The sequence below is a fragment of the Protopterus annectens genome, chromosome 6.part0 (genome assembly GCF_019279795.1).
Source record: "Protopterus annectens isolate FY-2018-M chromosome 6.part0, PAN1.0, whole genome shotgun sequence".
NCBI lineage: Eukaryota > Metazoa > Chordata > Ceratodontiformes > Protopteridae > Protopterus > Protopterus annectens.
Window position 1 is genome coordinate 1,899,162,496 of NC_056737.1, and position 15,089 is coordinate 1,899,177,584.

The 15,089-nt window shown below is 41.0% G+C and overlaps 1 protein-coding gene across 2 annotated transcripts in view; it reads right to left on the minus strand.

Annotated features, from left to right (window-relative positions):
- Positions 1 to 15,089, minus strand: part of CRYBA2 (crystallin beta A2) — a 114,076-nt gene that overhangs the window by 60,912 nt on the left and 38,075 nt on the right. The window lies entirely within an intron of this gene.

Consider the following 15,089-nt stretch of genomic DNA (forward strand, 5'->3'; position numbering starts at 1 on the left):
TAGGTGACTCTATAGTCAGGCACACTGATGTTCCACTCATCAGGCTAAACCAGGAGAAAGTTACTGTCAGCTGCCTGTCAGGTGCCAGGATCCACCACATAATGCATGCACTCAGGTCACTCCACAACAAGTACAAATATCACTCTGTCATTGTCCATGTTGGTGTGAATGACCTGAGATGTACCTCCTTGGACTACATGAAAAGGGACATGGAGGAGCTGTCTGATCTTGTAGCCCAGGCAGGTATGACCCTAGCCCTGAGTAGCATCCTGCCATCACCAGAATGATACTACAGTACAAGGACAAAATGATTGACTTCAACAATTGACTAAGCTTCTGGTGTCATTCTAAGGGGATCCAGTATCTCTCTGCCTGGGATGACATGATCGACAAGCCACGAGGCTTTGCCCGAGATGGCCTGCACCTGTCGCCCCTGGGATCCCGGATACTGGCTAAGGCTCTAGCCACCCCTTTTTAGGCAAGGTTCAAATCACAAATTCACCACCATAACAGATACAGGCAAGAAGAATCTGAGGGTATTGCTACTCAATGCTAGAAGTCTAAACCTCAAAATGCACTCTCTCGAGGAACTCCTTAAAATGGAGAACATCGACATCTGTGCAGTGACAGAGACCTGGTTCAAGGCTCCAGAGATTACCCCTGCATTACCAGGCTATAATTCATACCACACCTTTCGGTCACCTAACCTGGACCGAAACACTAAAGGCGGAGGCGTGTCCATATTCATTAAGGATATCCACACCTCCAGGCTAGTTGTTCAGCATAATGCATCCAAGATTATCCAAGTGCAACTAACTCTGGGCAAGACCACAATACAAATTGTAGCTTGCTACAGATCCCCCACCATGTCCCAGGATTCCCACTCCTCATTTCTTAATACACTGGAAAATATTAGGGTACAACCTAACACCCTAATAATGGGCGATTTCAACTACCCTACCATTAACTAGGAAAACTACTCATGTAGCAACTCTTGTGCTCAACGTTTTCTGGAATTCATAAATTCCAATGCAGTGGATCAATTTATCCACACCCCCACCAGGGGCAGCAATATCCTAGACCTGGTTATTACCAACATGGGCAACCGGTGCTCCACACCAGAGGTCAATTCCTCATTGGTCAGATCCGACCATAAGCTAATCACCCTAGACATCCACATCCCTCCCCCACCCCCCATTAGGGAAACCACAGTAAAAAATTTCTCTAAAGCCAACTTCAAGCTTCTTAAGACAGAAGTGGCAAACTTCACGACACCCATGCTGACAGACAATAGAGGTATGACTGCTGAATCCTACACAAATGCACTTTATAAGCACGTACATGAGTGCATGGATCGTGCAATCCCTAACAGAACCAAGATGCCAATCTGGTGGTCCCCTGCCATAAACAAACTCTACAACAGAAGAAAGAAACTGTTGCAAAAAAGAGTAAAATCACATGATTGGAGAAACTCCCTGGTCAGCTTCAGTAAGAAGCTGAGATCCCTCATAAAATCCTCCAAAGCTAGTTATGAAAACAAAATTGCCACTGACTCTAAAGACAACCACAAAGCATTCTATAGCTATGTCAAGAATCTCAATGGCAACACTCAGATCTGCTCTGAGCTACAGCACAATGGCACTAAATATACAGAACCAATGGATATTGCCAACATCCTGGCAGATAGGTTCAGTGCTAACTTTACCCCTCTGTCATCCCCTAAAGGGCCCATCTCTATACCAGAAGAATGCAAAGTTCCTGTAATCACGGCTGCACAGGTAAAAAACACACTATCCAAAGCCAAGAACACAGCATCCGTGGGACCTGACGACATCCCAGGCTGTGTTCTACATGAACTACAGAATGAACTGGCACCCCACCTAAGTACCATGTTCAATCATAGCCTCACCTCAGGCTATGTGCCCACTGAATGGCGCACAATGACAGTTATCCCACTCCTCAAAGGGGGAGCCACCACAGACCCTGGAAACTACTGCCCCATTAGCCTAACGAGCCTGGTCTGCAAGGCGATGGAGCGTATCATCATGGAACTTATAAACAATGACATTGGTAATCTCCAAACTCAGGACCCCACCCAGTTCAGGTTTGTAAAAGGCAGATCATGTTTCCTAAACCTGATAGACTTCTTTGAAGCAGTCACCAAAGCCGTAGATGAGGGTAAGGTGGTTCACACAGCCTATCTAGATCTCGCCAAGGCTTTTGACACCATCCCCCACTCTGGATTTATAGATAGACTCACTAAACTAGGTATAAATCCCTATGTCACAAGATGGGTTGCCAACTGGCTCACTGACAGAACCCACACTGTGAAAGTAGCAGACTCCAAATCCAGCTTCAGACCAGTGACAAGTGGAGTACCACAGGGTTCAGTCCTGGGTCCTCTCCTGTTTGGTATCTACTTCTCTGAAGTACAGGCCAACACAGAAGGTCTTTGGCTAATGAAGTTCACAGATGACTGCAAACTAGGAGCCATAATCAAAACTCCAAAAGATGTGGACATCCTACAAAAGGGCCTTGCTGAGACAGATGCCTGGTGTCAAAGCCATGGCCTCAATCTCAATGCCAACAAGTGCATTGTCATTCCTTTTGGTAAAAACTCAGTACCCATGAACTACCACATAGGTGGTAGTCTACTTAACACCAAAAGTGTGATAAGAGACCTTTGGACACAGGTGGACAGTAGTCTCTCCTTTGATAATCACATCACCACAGTAGTCAGGAAATCCTTCTATGTGGCACACCTCATCACAAAAGGTTTCTCATCCAGGAAAAAGAGGTCATTGTTCCCCTCTACTCGTCACTCATTAGACCTATTATAGAGTACAATGCCCTTTTGGTATGTACCTCACAAGACATCTACAACAACTGGAAAGGCTGCAGAAATACCTCACAAAGAGGATTACTGGCCTCAAAGAGATGCCCTATGCAGACCGTCTCAAAAAACTGCAGCTTTACTCCGTTGCATATCGCCTACTCAGAGGTGATCTCTGCCTAACACACAAAGCTATGTAAACCCCAAAGCTTTTAGACATGCTCCACTTAAAGAAATCCCAATACCTATGAGCTACACGGTCTAGGGACCTAAACCTTATCACCACAATAAACAGAACATGCTGGAGGGATAGATTCCTGTCCCAGAGACTTCCCATAATCTGGAACAAACTACCTACCTATATCAAACAAAGCACCTCATTAGCACTCTTCAAAAAAAATCTTGATGATTGGATGGGAGATAGGAAATTCACCCCGGGGATCACTTCTGTGGCTCTGCTAGACAGTGGCACAGGAAAATAATTTTCTTGGGTGGCGAAAGCCAGGGTACCTTTGGCTATGCTTATATAGGCCCTAGGACCAATAGCCTAGTACCTATCTATGAATCTATGAACCTATGAACCCTTACATTTACCCTAGTGCATCCCAACACTTATATTAATTTCTTAGTAATTTCTTATGAAAAACGACTTTTCACTACTTCCTATCATTTATTCACAAGATGCGAGGAATAACTCAGCTTTGACAGGTACTTGACAGAAAGAAAGTTCTTGACTCTGTATTTTGCCATTTTATTAGTTACTTTATAATAGCCCGTGATATGGTATGCTTTCTCATACCTATGCCATTGTAAGCATGCTCTCCTGATTGTCTTACTCAGCATAATGCTTGGGACTTAATTATAGTAAATATTAAGTCTTAGATTTAAACTCTATTCCTGTACTTAATGAACTCCGCAAATGTCTGCCGTTAACATTATCCATGTTCCCACAATGAATTTCAACATTTATCGTTACGTTTTTGATGTATGTATCTTGTTGTGGCCACCTTGGCCTGGGTTGTGGCTGTAATGGAACATCAGACCAGTTCACTTACTTGGATAATAAATGTTAAATAAAATAAACGTAAACAACTTCTAAACTGAATTTCATTAGATTTAATTTCCATGAACATATTTGTCAGAGAATGCTTGATACGCAAGATATATGAATTTTATACAACAGTGTAACTTCTTAGCTATATTACATGAGATGTAATGCTTAAAATATGCAAGCTCACTTGTTTGACACAATCTATAAAACCCATATCTTTTCTGCATGCTCACTTCTTTTTTGTAAATTTTTGTTTTAACTGTTCCTCTTCTGTATGCTTAATCTCGATAAATATGTACTCCACTGGCTGAAAATTGTCCATGGACTTGCCAACCTAACCAGTTATTAAACTTTGTAAATAAATAAATGAATAAACACTATCTGCTGTGACTTTATTTGAGTATGTTTTTTTCCCTGAATGCATTTTTCTTAGCGCTCTTTTTACTACTTCTAAGGTGGGATCTTCTTCCTCTTTCAACATAGGCTGTGTGTGAGGTAGTACAGCTTTTGTGAAGTTTTCTTCATCAGAAACATCTTGAAGTAATCCTCCCTTATGCCTTTGATGTCCTCTGGACCAGTGAACCAATTGGTATTGTCGTCTCTTATAAATAGTGTCTTATGCTTATCTTCTTTATTTTTGTGTCATTGCCTTGCACCCTGACAGAGTTTCTTTGTGCTATCTACTGAGTCACTTTCTAGAAAATGGTAAAGTTTGTCTGATGCCTTGTTCTTTACAATTGTAACTCCTCTATTATTATTTATCTAACCAGGATTCCTTCTTAGCCCGGTCCATCTTTTCTGTCTCTCACTTAGATCCCTAAGGGATCAGTCCTTGGACCGCTCCTTTTTGGCATTTACTTCTCAGAACTCAAGGCCAATGTCATTGGTCTCTGGCTGACTAAATTTGCAGATGTTTGCAAATTAGGAGCTGTCATTGAATCTCACACTGACATAAATGTTCTAAATGAGATGCTGACATAGACAAACAACTGGTGTCAGAGCCATGGACTAAAACTAAATGCCAAGAAATGCATAATAGTATCCTATGGGAAGACATCCATCCCTGGTAACTATCATATTGACAACACACCCCTTAGAGTTGACCCAGTAGTCAGGGACTTAGGGACACACATAGATAGCAATCTAGCCTTTGATCATCACGTGTCTACAGTGGTGAGGAAATTATTCTATGTTGCGCAACTTATAAACAAAGGTATGGCATCTGAGTCCAAGACAGTCATTGTTCCACTGTATTCTGCATTCTTCAGACCTATCATTGAGTACAGTGCCCCCTTTGGCATGTACCTAACCAGGCATATCCAACAATTGGAATGTCCACAGATGTTCCTCATTAAAAGAATAGAGGGCATAAGTAATATGTCCTATGCAGACCACCTCAAGGCCCTATCCATGTATTCTGTGCCCTACTGGCTTTGGAGGGGAGATCTATGCCTGCCATACAGGGCGTTGTCAGACCCGACTCTGATGGACCTCCTGTATATGCACAAAACAAACAGAACCAGAATTGCCCATTCTAATGACTTAAACCTTGCCTGTGATATAAATAGGACCTGCTGGAGAGATAGGTATGTTTCCTAGAGATTATCCCATTTATGGACGGGCTCACTATCCATGTGAAGCAGAGTTCCTCTAACCTAATTCAAGTGCAACTTGGACAGTTGGATGGGAAACCAGAAATGTATCCCTGGTTTGGCACCTACAGTGGATATAAAAAGTGTACACACCCCTGTTAATATGCCAGGTTTTTGTGATATAAAAAAATGAGACCACAATAAATAATATCAAAAGTTTTCCCACCTTTAATGTGACCTATAACCTGTACAATTCAATAACAAACAAATCTGTTAGGGGAAAAAATATAAAAAATAAAAAAACATACAATAAGCTGGTTGCATAAGTGTGCACACCCTTAAACTAATACTTTGTTGAAGCACCTTTTGATTTAATTACAGCATTCAGTCTTCTTGGATAGGAGTCTATCAACATGGCACATCTTGGCTTGGCAATATTTGCCCACTCTTTCTTGCAAAAGTGCTCCAAATCTGTCAGATTGCAAGGGCATCTCTTGTGTACAGCCCTCTTCAGGTCACCCCACAGATTTTCTATTGGATTTAGGGCTGGGCTCTGGCTGGGCCATTCCAAAACTTTTAATTTTCTTCTGATGAAGCCATTCTTTTGTTGATTTGGATGTATGCTTGGGGTCATTGTCATATTGAAAGGTGAAATTGCCCTTCATCTTCAGCTTTCTAGCCGACACCTGAAGGTTTTGGGCTAAAAGTGACTGGTATTTGGAACTCTTCATAATTCCCGTCACCTTGACTAAAACCCCAGTTCCAGCTGAAGAAAAGCAACCCCAGCGCATGATACTGCCACCACCATGCTTCACCATGGGGACAGTGTTCTTTTGGTGATGCAAAGTGTTTTTGCGCCAAACATACCATTTGGAATTGTGGCCAGAAAGTTCAACCTTGGTCTCATCAGACCATAACACTTTTTCCCCACATGCTTTTGGGAGACTTGATGTATTGTTTTGCAAATTTTAGCTGGGCCTGGATTTTTTTCTGTGTAAGAAAAGGCTTCCATCTTGCAACCCTACCCCAGAGTCCAGACATATGGAGAATACGGGAGATTGTTGTCATGTAGTACACAACCAGTACTTGCCAGAAATTCCTGCAGCTCCTTCAGTGTTGCTGTAGGTCTCTTGGCATCCTCCCTGGCCAGTTTTCGTCTTGTCTTTTAATCAATTTTGGAGGGATGTCCAGTTCTTTGCAACCTCACTGTTGTCCCATATTTTCTCCACTTCTTGATGACTACCTTGACTGTGCTCCTGACTGATACCTTTAAACAATGAGATCTCTTTCACGCTTTGTAAGCTTTCTGCGAACCATGGCTTTTGCTGTAGCAGGCAACCAAGTAAATGTCAGGAAAATCCTACTAGGACAGCTGAACTTTATTTGGGGTTAATCAGAGTCTCTTTAATTGATGGCAGGTGTGTACCCAATAAGACTGAATCCTGTAATTAAAGCAAAAGGTACCTCAACAAAGTATTAGTTTAAGGGTGTGTTGACTTATGCAACCAACTTATTGTATGTTTTTTATTTTTTATATTTTTTCCCCTAACAGATTTGTTTGATTTCCAATTGAATTCTGCAGGTTATAGGTCACATTAAAGGTGGGAAAAGTTTTGAAATGATTTATTCTGGTCTCATTATTTTATATCACACAAACCTGGCATTTTAACAGGGGTGTGTACACTTTTTTATATCCACTGTATATCTCTAATGGACACAGGTAACCTGTAAATTGTTCATCTTCCAGGCCCATGCTTACACTTATCAAGAGTAGCAGAACTTGTCAGAGATTTGGAATGCATGGCTAGGCTTAAAAAGGCCCTTGTGTTCGTTAGCCTAGTAAACACCTATGAACCTATAAACTTCTTCCTGCACTCCTCCTTTCTTTTGATAATGTCTTGGACTTCTGCATTACACTACCAGCCTTCCATAGGTACCGTATTCCCATACTTTTCTCAGCTGTATATCTGTTTTACTTGACTTCCCACATGCCATTTTTCTTATATTTACTTTCTCTGCTTCCTAAAGTGTAAGAGACATATGCATTTCCTTGCAGTCCTTTCCTTTCACTTCAGTCAACATCCAGATTTTCAGTCAAGTTTCTGTTGACCTTGGAGCCTTCTCTGATTGATCACTGCTAGCGGCTAACTGTGGCCACCAGTAGTTTATGCTGGGAGCCAATTCTTTTGCTTTGGATGACTTTGCAATCCCTGATTTTACAACAAAACTTTTTCCTGGCTAGGAGGAAGTCTAATTGAGTTACATATTAACCACTCCTGTATATAATCATGTCATGTTTGGTAAAATATGTTGTCTTCTTCATTATTCCTGTTGGCCCACCCATGTGATATCTGTCTAAGCTGAAATGAGGGCTCAGATCACACATCATCAATACCACCTCATTTTGTCATGTTTTACCATGGATGTCCTGCAGCTATTACCTGAATGCCCTCTTTTCCTTGCCAGTCACAAACCTGGTGAGGAGCATAGTCTGAGATTATGAATACTACCCTGTCTTTTCACTGGAGTCTGATTGACATGAGTCTATCACTGCTTCTGATGGCATTCCTTATTATCTTCAGAAGACTGTTTCGGTTACCGCAACATAGCTGGCCATCTTCATGTCAAGATAATTCGGTGTCATTGTATATGCTCCCAGTCCTCTGACTTCTGAGAAAATTCCTTCAATGGATTTACTCTAGCTTCAACTTTTATTAATGAGTTTTGAGTATGAAATAAATGTATGATTATGACAAAACCAAATCTCAGACCAGACCTCTCAACTGTCCATGATTTTCAGGGTTGTCCCTGATTCTGACTCAAATTTTAGCTCTGCCCCTCTTAATCCCTCCTAAAACTGGTAACTTTTGGAGGAAAGTTGGTGAATTAAACCTATTGAATAATGGCAATAATTAAGAGTTGTAGGTTTATTTTACCTCACAAAATGTACATTAATTCATATGCTGTGATTCTGTGAATGTCTCAAGTTAATAGCACAAATATTTTAAAAGTGTCTCTGTTTTTTCCCTGAATTTTTTTGGCTTTGTCCCTGATTCTGTTGAAATTTATCCCTGATTGGTTCAGAGGTATGTCTGAGACCTAGCTGTATTATCAAGGCTTGCCTTTCTGTTCACAACTAATTACTTGTACAATTGAGTTGATATCTTTTTAATATGTTGTTGCCGTTTTTACATTTGAATGTCTGCAGTCCTGCAGCAATTGTTGTGTTAATCCCCTCCATGGCAGAGAGGAAATAAAGCCATGACTATGACCCAGATAATCAGGGCTAAATTAATGGTCCTGGTGTTGAAGGAGGCTAGGAGGGAATTTAAGGGCGGTGCTGACTGTTTTCTCCTGTTGGGAGGGGAGGGCACATGTCCCAGTGCAAGATTCTTTGTGGAGACTGGATAACCAAAAGAGGAATATACTGTAAGTGAGGAAAGGGACATCTGCGAGACTGTATCACATGCAAGGAATGGAGTGACAGTCTTGTCCAACACCTACTGCATGCAAAACTCCAAGAGCTTTGCTGAAAATGCATACAGAAGCAGGACTTAACACACAAACATCCCATGATGCCTGCCTGAATGAGAGCTTGCACCCTAATTGGGTATCACAGGTATGTAACAAATGAGCAAAGTCACAGGTATTGGCAGATATCCCCCCTTAAAAAAAAAAAAAAAAGATATATATATATATATATATATATATACACACACACACACACACACACACACACATATATATATATATATATATATATATATATATATATATATATATATATATATATATATATATATATATATATATATATATATAAATACGGATCTCTATCAGTTGATAGAGGTTTCAGAAACTCAAAATTTATATGGTCAAGCCCATATGTGTGTGAAAACTTGAAGCCTTTGAATGGAGGTCACTGTATAGCAAAGATCGTAAAATTTACCCTTTGCTAGACCGTAGTGCAATCTTGGAGTTGGTATATTTAATTTGCAAGGGTTGAGGGAGCACAGGGGGGCTTGGCCCCCTCCACAGACATAAAAAAACGTAGACTTTTTTTTTTTTTGTTTTTTTGATGCTTGAGTTTTCAGAAAATCATATGGTCTCATCTGTATAAATTTCAAGTTTCTGAAAACTCAATCATCTGACATAGATCCATATATATCTATGTCTAGACACATACACACATACACAAGTGGACATGCATATAGGAAAGGTTTTAATGAAACTACATCATTGATCCCTGGTGGACTATCTGCATTAAAGTACAATATCCACTCTTGTTCTGCTGTCTCTGTCTTACTCCTCAAATCGCCACCCTAATGCCTTCTTCTATCACTTTCAATGCAAAACATCTAAACTCATGTTGTGGTCCCTCCACCTTCACATGCTGTGCTAAGGCACTACTATCTTTTACATTCTTTACTTCCCTGGTATGCTCTAAAATGCATTCCTTAAGGGAATGATTTGTCTTCCCTATATAAAAAGCACTGCAAATTTGACAGAAAATAAAGTATACTACATTTCTAGTTTAACAATCTGCATAAAATTCGGCTTCTATAGTAATCTTCAATTGTGGATGTGTATAACTAACCCCAGTATAAATATATCGACAAATGTAAAAGAGTACTTTTCCAAGATATACAGGAAAAAGATGTACTCTAATTTGTTTTTACATTTTAATAGTTCGCATCCATTCCATCAAAAACGTTCAGTCGTTAAGGGACAACTAGTTAGACCAACACACGAATGACCTCGCTGGATAAAGAATTTATACAGGAGTGTGAAAATTTGAAAAATATGTTTATTAAGAGAGGTTATCCTGTTGAATTAATTGATAATTTAGTTAAAGAAGTCCACGAGAAGTGAATGAATGGTTATTTTACCTCAGTTTTAGGTACGTCTGGGTGGAGATCAAATCCCCACAGGACTTTAAAACCTGATAATAGTTTATATAATTTTAGTTTTATTAACCCTTTTAGTATTGATTCCTATGAAATAAGGAACATTGTCTAAAAAGTGGAATTTTGTATTAAATGATACTATAATAAGAACTGTCATTAGTGAGCAACCTAGATGTGTTTTTAAGAGAGAGAATAATGTTAAGCATATATTGCAACGTACTCATAATCCCTCAATAAAAACTTTAGGGATTTTCAAATGCGAAATATGCATGTATTGCAAGTATATTGATATGGGGATGTCATTTTTTGTAAGGGGTAAGAAATGTAATATTAATGGCAGATTTAATTGCAATTCAAAGGGGTAATATATATGGATAATTGCCAAACCTGTGAAGGTTTTTATATAGGAAAAACTGAATGTAAATTACTGGAATGGTTGTATGAACACTTGTTTACTATTAGTAAAATGAATTTACATAATGCATTAGCAAAACATATTTCTGTAAATCCAGACCATTGGTTTAAGTTTAAATTAATAGATCAAGTAATGCAAGATTAAGAGAGGGGGACCTTGGAATCTGAAGTTGGAGGAGAACGAACTACTATGGTAGATTAGATTAAATGCATATAATTATCCTGGACTGAATGATTATAGTTCCATTCAATGCATTTTAAAATTGAAGGCTTAATTAAGGTAAATGTATTAATTAGATTTATATTTAAATAAGTTTTAGTGTAGGTATGAACGTATTGTTTTATTATTGTTAGGATATTGATGTTATTTTAAGAATAATATTGTATGTGGATTTAAAGTTGTATATAGCTTTAAATGGAGTTACAACTGCCTCATGTACACAGACAACCCCCTCCTCCTATCACCAAACACTAATACATGCAAGAGATGCAATTATACAGCCAAACTGGAGGCTAAGCTCTGTAAACCCAAGACTGGATCAGAAAGGCAAGAGGAGAAGGAAAATGCTTGCATCGCACCACCAGTCTCACATAGACCCATTAAAGCAGCACTGGCAAAAAACACACAAATGCACAAAAACATACTCAGAAGCTCTAAATAAAAATCTGCAAAAGCAACAGAGACCTCCAAAGCAAACATCCAAGCAACCTCCACCCCCCCTACACAAACCATGAAACACATACTTCACAAAACCAGTGTGCCACGCAATTACAGCCCTGAATGCAAAATAACATACCCAACATACTAGTAATAGGTGACTCTATAGTCAGGCACACTGACGCCCCACTCACTAGGCTGAATAAGGAGAAGGTTACTGTTAGCTGCCTGTCGGATGCCAGGATCCACCACATAACACAATCACTCGGGTCACTCCAGAACAAGTACAAATATGACTCTGTCATTGTCCATGTTGGTGTGAATGACCTGAGTCATACCTCCCTGGACTACTCTGATCATGTAGCCCTGGCCGGAATGACCCTGACCCTGAGTAGCATCCTGCCCTCACCAAGAATGATACCACAGTATACCCACACCTCCAGGTTCGTGGCACAGCACGATGCTTCAGAGATCATCCACGTGCAACTAACAATGGGCAAAACTGCAATTCAAATTTTAGCTTGCTACAGATCACCCACCATGTCCCAGGACTCCCAGTCCATGTTTCTGGAAACACTGGGAAACATAAAGGTCCTACCAAACACCCTAATATTGGGTGAATTCAATTACCAAACCATTAACTGGGAGAACTACTCAAGTACTAACTCCCTTGCCCAACATTTCCTAGAATTTATAAACTCAAATGCCCTGGTTCAACTAGCCAACACTCCCACCAGAGGTGACAACATATTAGACCTGGTCATCACCAACATAGGCGACTGGTGTTCCACACCGAAGGTCAACCCCTCACTGGTTAGAACTGACCATAAACAAATCACTTTGGATATCCACATTCTGCCCCCACCCCCAGACAAGAAAATCACCATGAAAAACTTTTCAAAAGCAAACTTCACGTTACTTAAGAACGAGGTGGAAAGTTTCAAAGCCCCCATGCTGAAGGATAACGCTGTCCAAGCTGCAAAATCCTTTACTAATGCATTCTACGGGCACGTACAAGAATGCATGGATCATGCCATCCCAAGCAAAACCAAGACTCACTCCTCCAAGAAAAGGAAACCAGTCTGGTGGACTCTTACCATAAACAAGCTATACAATAGAAGGAAGAAACTAGCACAGAAAAGAGTAAAATCCCAAGAAGGGAAGACATCCCTGATCAGTATCAGCAAGAAACTATGATCCCTCATAAAATCATCCAAGGCAAGCTTTGAAAGAAAAATTGCCAAGGACTCCAAAGTTAACCACAAGGCATTCTTTAGGTATGTCAAGAATCCAAGTGGACATGCTCAGATCTGCTCAGAGTTAGTGCAGAATGGCACAAAATACACTGAACCGACCAATATCACCAACATCCTGGCAGACAGGTTCAGCACAAACTTCACCCCCCTCTCACCCCCAAAAGGGCCCATAACCATACCAGAAGAATGTAGAGTCCCAGAAATCACAGACACTCAGGTTAAAACAGCCCTCTCCAAAGCCAAAAACACAGCATCAATGGGAACGGACGGTGTCCCAGGCTGCGTCCTACACAAGCTCAAAGATGAACTAACCCCCTCACCTCAACACACTGTTCAAACTCAGCCTCTCCACAGGCTACGTACCCATAGAGTGGCGCACAGCAACGGTTATTCTGCTCCACAAAGGTGGAGCCACAGCAGACCCTGGGAACTATCACCCTATAAGCCTGACTAGCTTGGTCTGCAAGGCTATGGAGTGCATCATCATGGAACTCATTAACAGAGACACTGGGAACCTCCAAACAATGGACCCTACCCATTTCGGCTTTGTTAAGGGCAGATTATGCCTCCTAAACCTGGTGGACTTCTTTGAGACAGTTACCAAGGCTATAGATGAGGGAAAGGTGGTACACACAGTCTGTCTAGACCTCGCTAAGGCCTTCAACACCATTCCCCATTCTGGTATTATAGACACGCTCACCAGCCTGAACATAAACCCCTACGTCACAAGATGGGTTGCCAACTGGCTCATGGATGGACCCCACATGGTGAGAGTTGCGGGAGCTAGGTCCAACTCTAAACCGGTTACAAGTGGCATTCCCCAGGGCTCTGTCCTAGGACCCCTCCTGTTTGACATATACTTCTCAGAGGTACAGACAAGTACAGGAGGACTATAGCTGACCATGTTCGCAGACGACTGCAAACTAGGGGCTATAATTGACTCTCTGGCTGACACAGACATCCTCCAAAAGGGTCTCACTGAGACAGATACCTGGTGTCAAAATCATGGCCTCAAGCTAAATGCCAAAAAGTGCATAGTCATCCCCTTTGGAAACAACAAAGTACCCACAAACTACAACATAGGTGGCAGTCCCCTAAATACAGAAGACGTAATAAGGGATCTGGAGACCTAAGTAGATAGTAATCTTTCCTTTGATAATCACATTGTCAAAGTGGCTAGAAAATCCTTCTACGTGGCCCACCTAATCACAAAAGGGTTCGCACCCAGATCAAAAGAGGTCATTGTGCCCCTCTACTCATTGCTCATCAGACCCATCATAGAGTACAATGCCCCATTTGGGAGTTACCTTACAAGACACCTGCAACAGCTGGAAAGACCACAGAAGTACCTCACCAAGAGGATCATTGGCATCAAACAGATGCCCTATGCAGCTCGAGTGAAGAAACTACAGCTGTACTCGGTTGCATACCACCTACTCAGAGGTGATCTCTGCCTGACATACAGGGCCATGTCCAACCCAGAATTGATGGACATGCTCCACCTAAAGAAAACCTTATCCCCTTGAGCCACATGCTCTAGGGATCTAAACCTCACCACAACAATAAATTGGACGTGCTGGAGGGATAGATTCCTGTCCCAGAGACTTCTCATGCTCTGGAACAAGACCCAATCCACATTAGGCAGAGCTCCTCGCTAACACTCCAAAAGAAACCTTGATGAGTGGATGGGAAATGGAAAGTTTACCTCGGGGATCACTTCAGTGGCTCTGCTGGACAGAGGCACAGGGAACTAATATGAGGGGGTGGTGAAAGCCAACACATTCTGGCTAGGCTTATAAATGCCTTCGGGCAGATAGCCTAGTCCCTACCTATGAACCTATGAACCTATGTGATTATATGGATACCTTATTTAAACTTGATTAACTGAGGTATGTAATGTCTGAAGAAGTTCGATCAGTGTATTCAAAGGAAAGTGCTTACGAATAAATTGAACTGTTACCGATTTCCCATTGTGCTTTACCTGTCTAAGGATTTGCTTATTGGTTTGTCGAGTTATAGTTGTTTTGTTTTCTAAATATTTACTTTCAGTTTTGAGATGTGGCTTTCCAGATGCTCTCCACTTTCTCTTTTTACTCTCTACCTTCTTCTTCTTCTTCTTCTTCCATGATTCATCTGTGTTATCCTACCAAGTAACCTCTATTTGCTCCCTGCCTTCTTACAGTATATACACCCAAATCTTAATCTCCCTGTACGTCTGCTTGTAACAAGTGCCTGAGGCTCAAAGCTCCCCAATTATCCTTTACAGACAAACTTCATCATCTTTTAACTTCCCAGTCCTTCTGTAGGTTTTATAACCACCTCCACCCCAAAGATCCAAAGCAATCCAGCTCACTTAGTCACCACTCCTCTTACTTTAT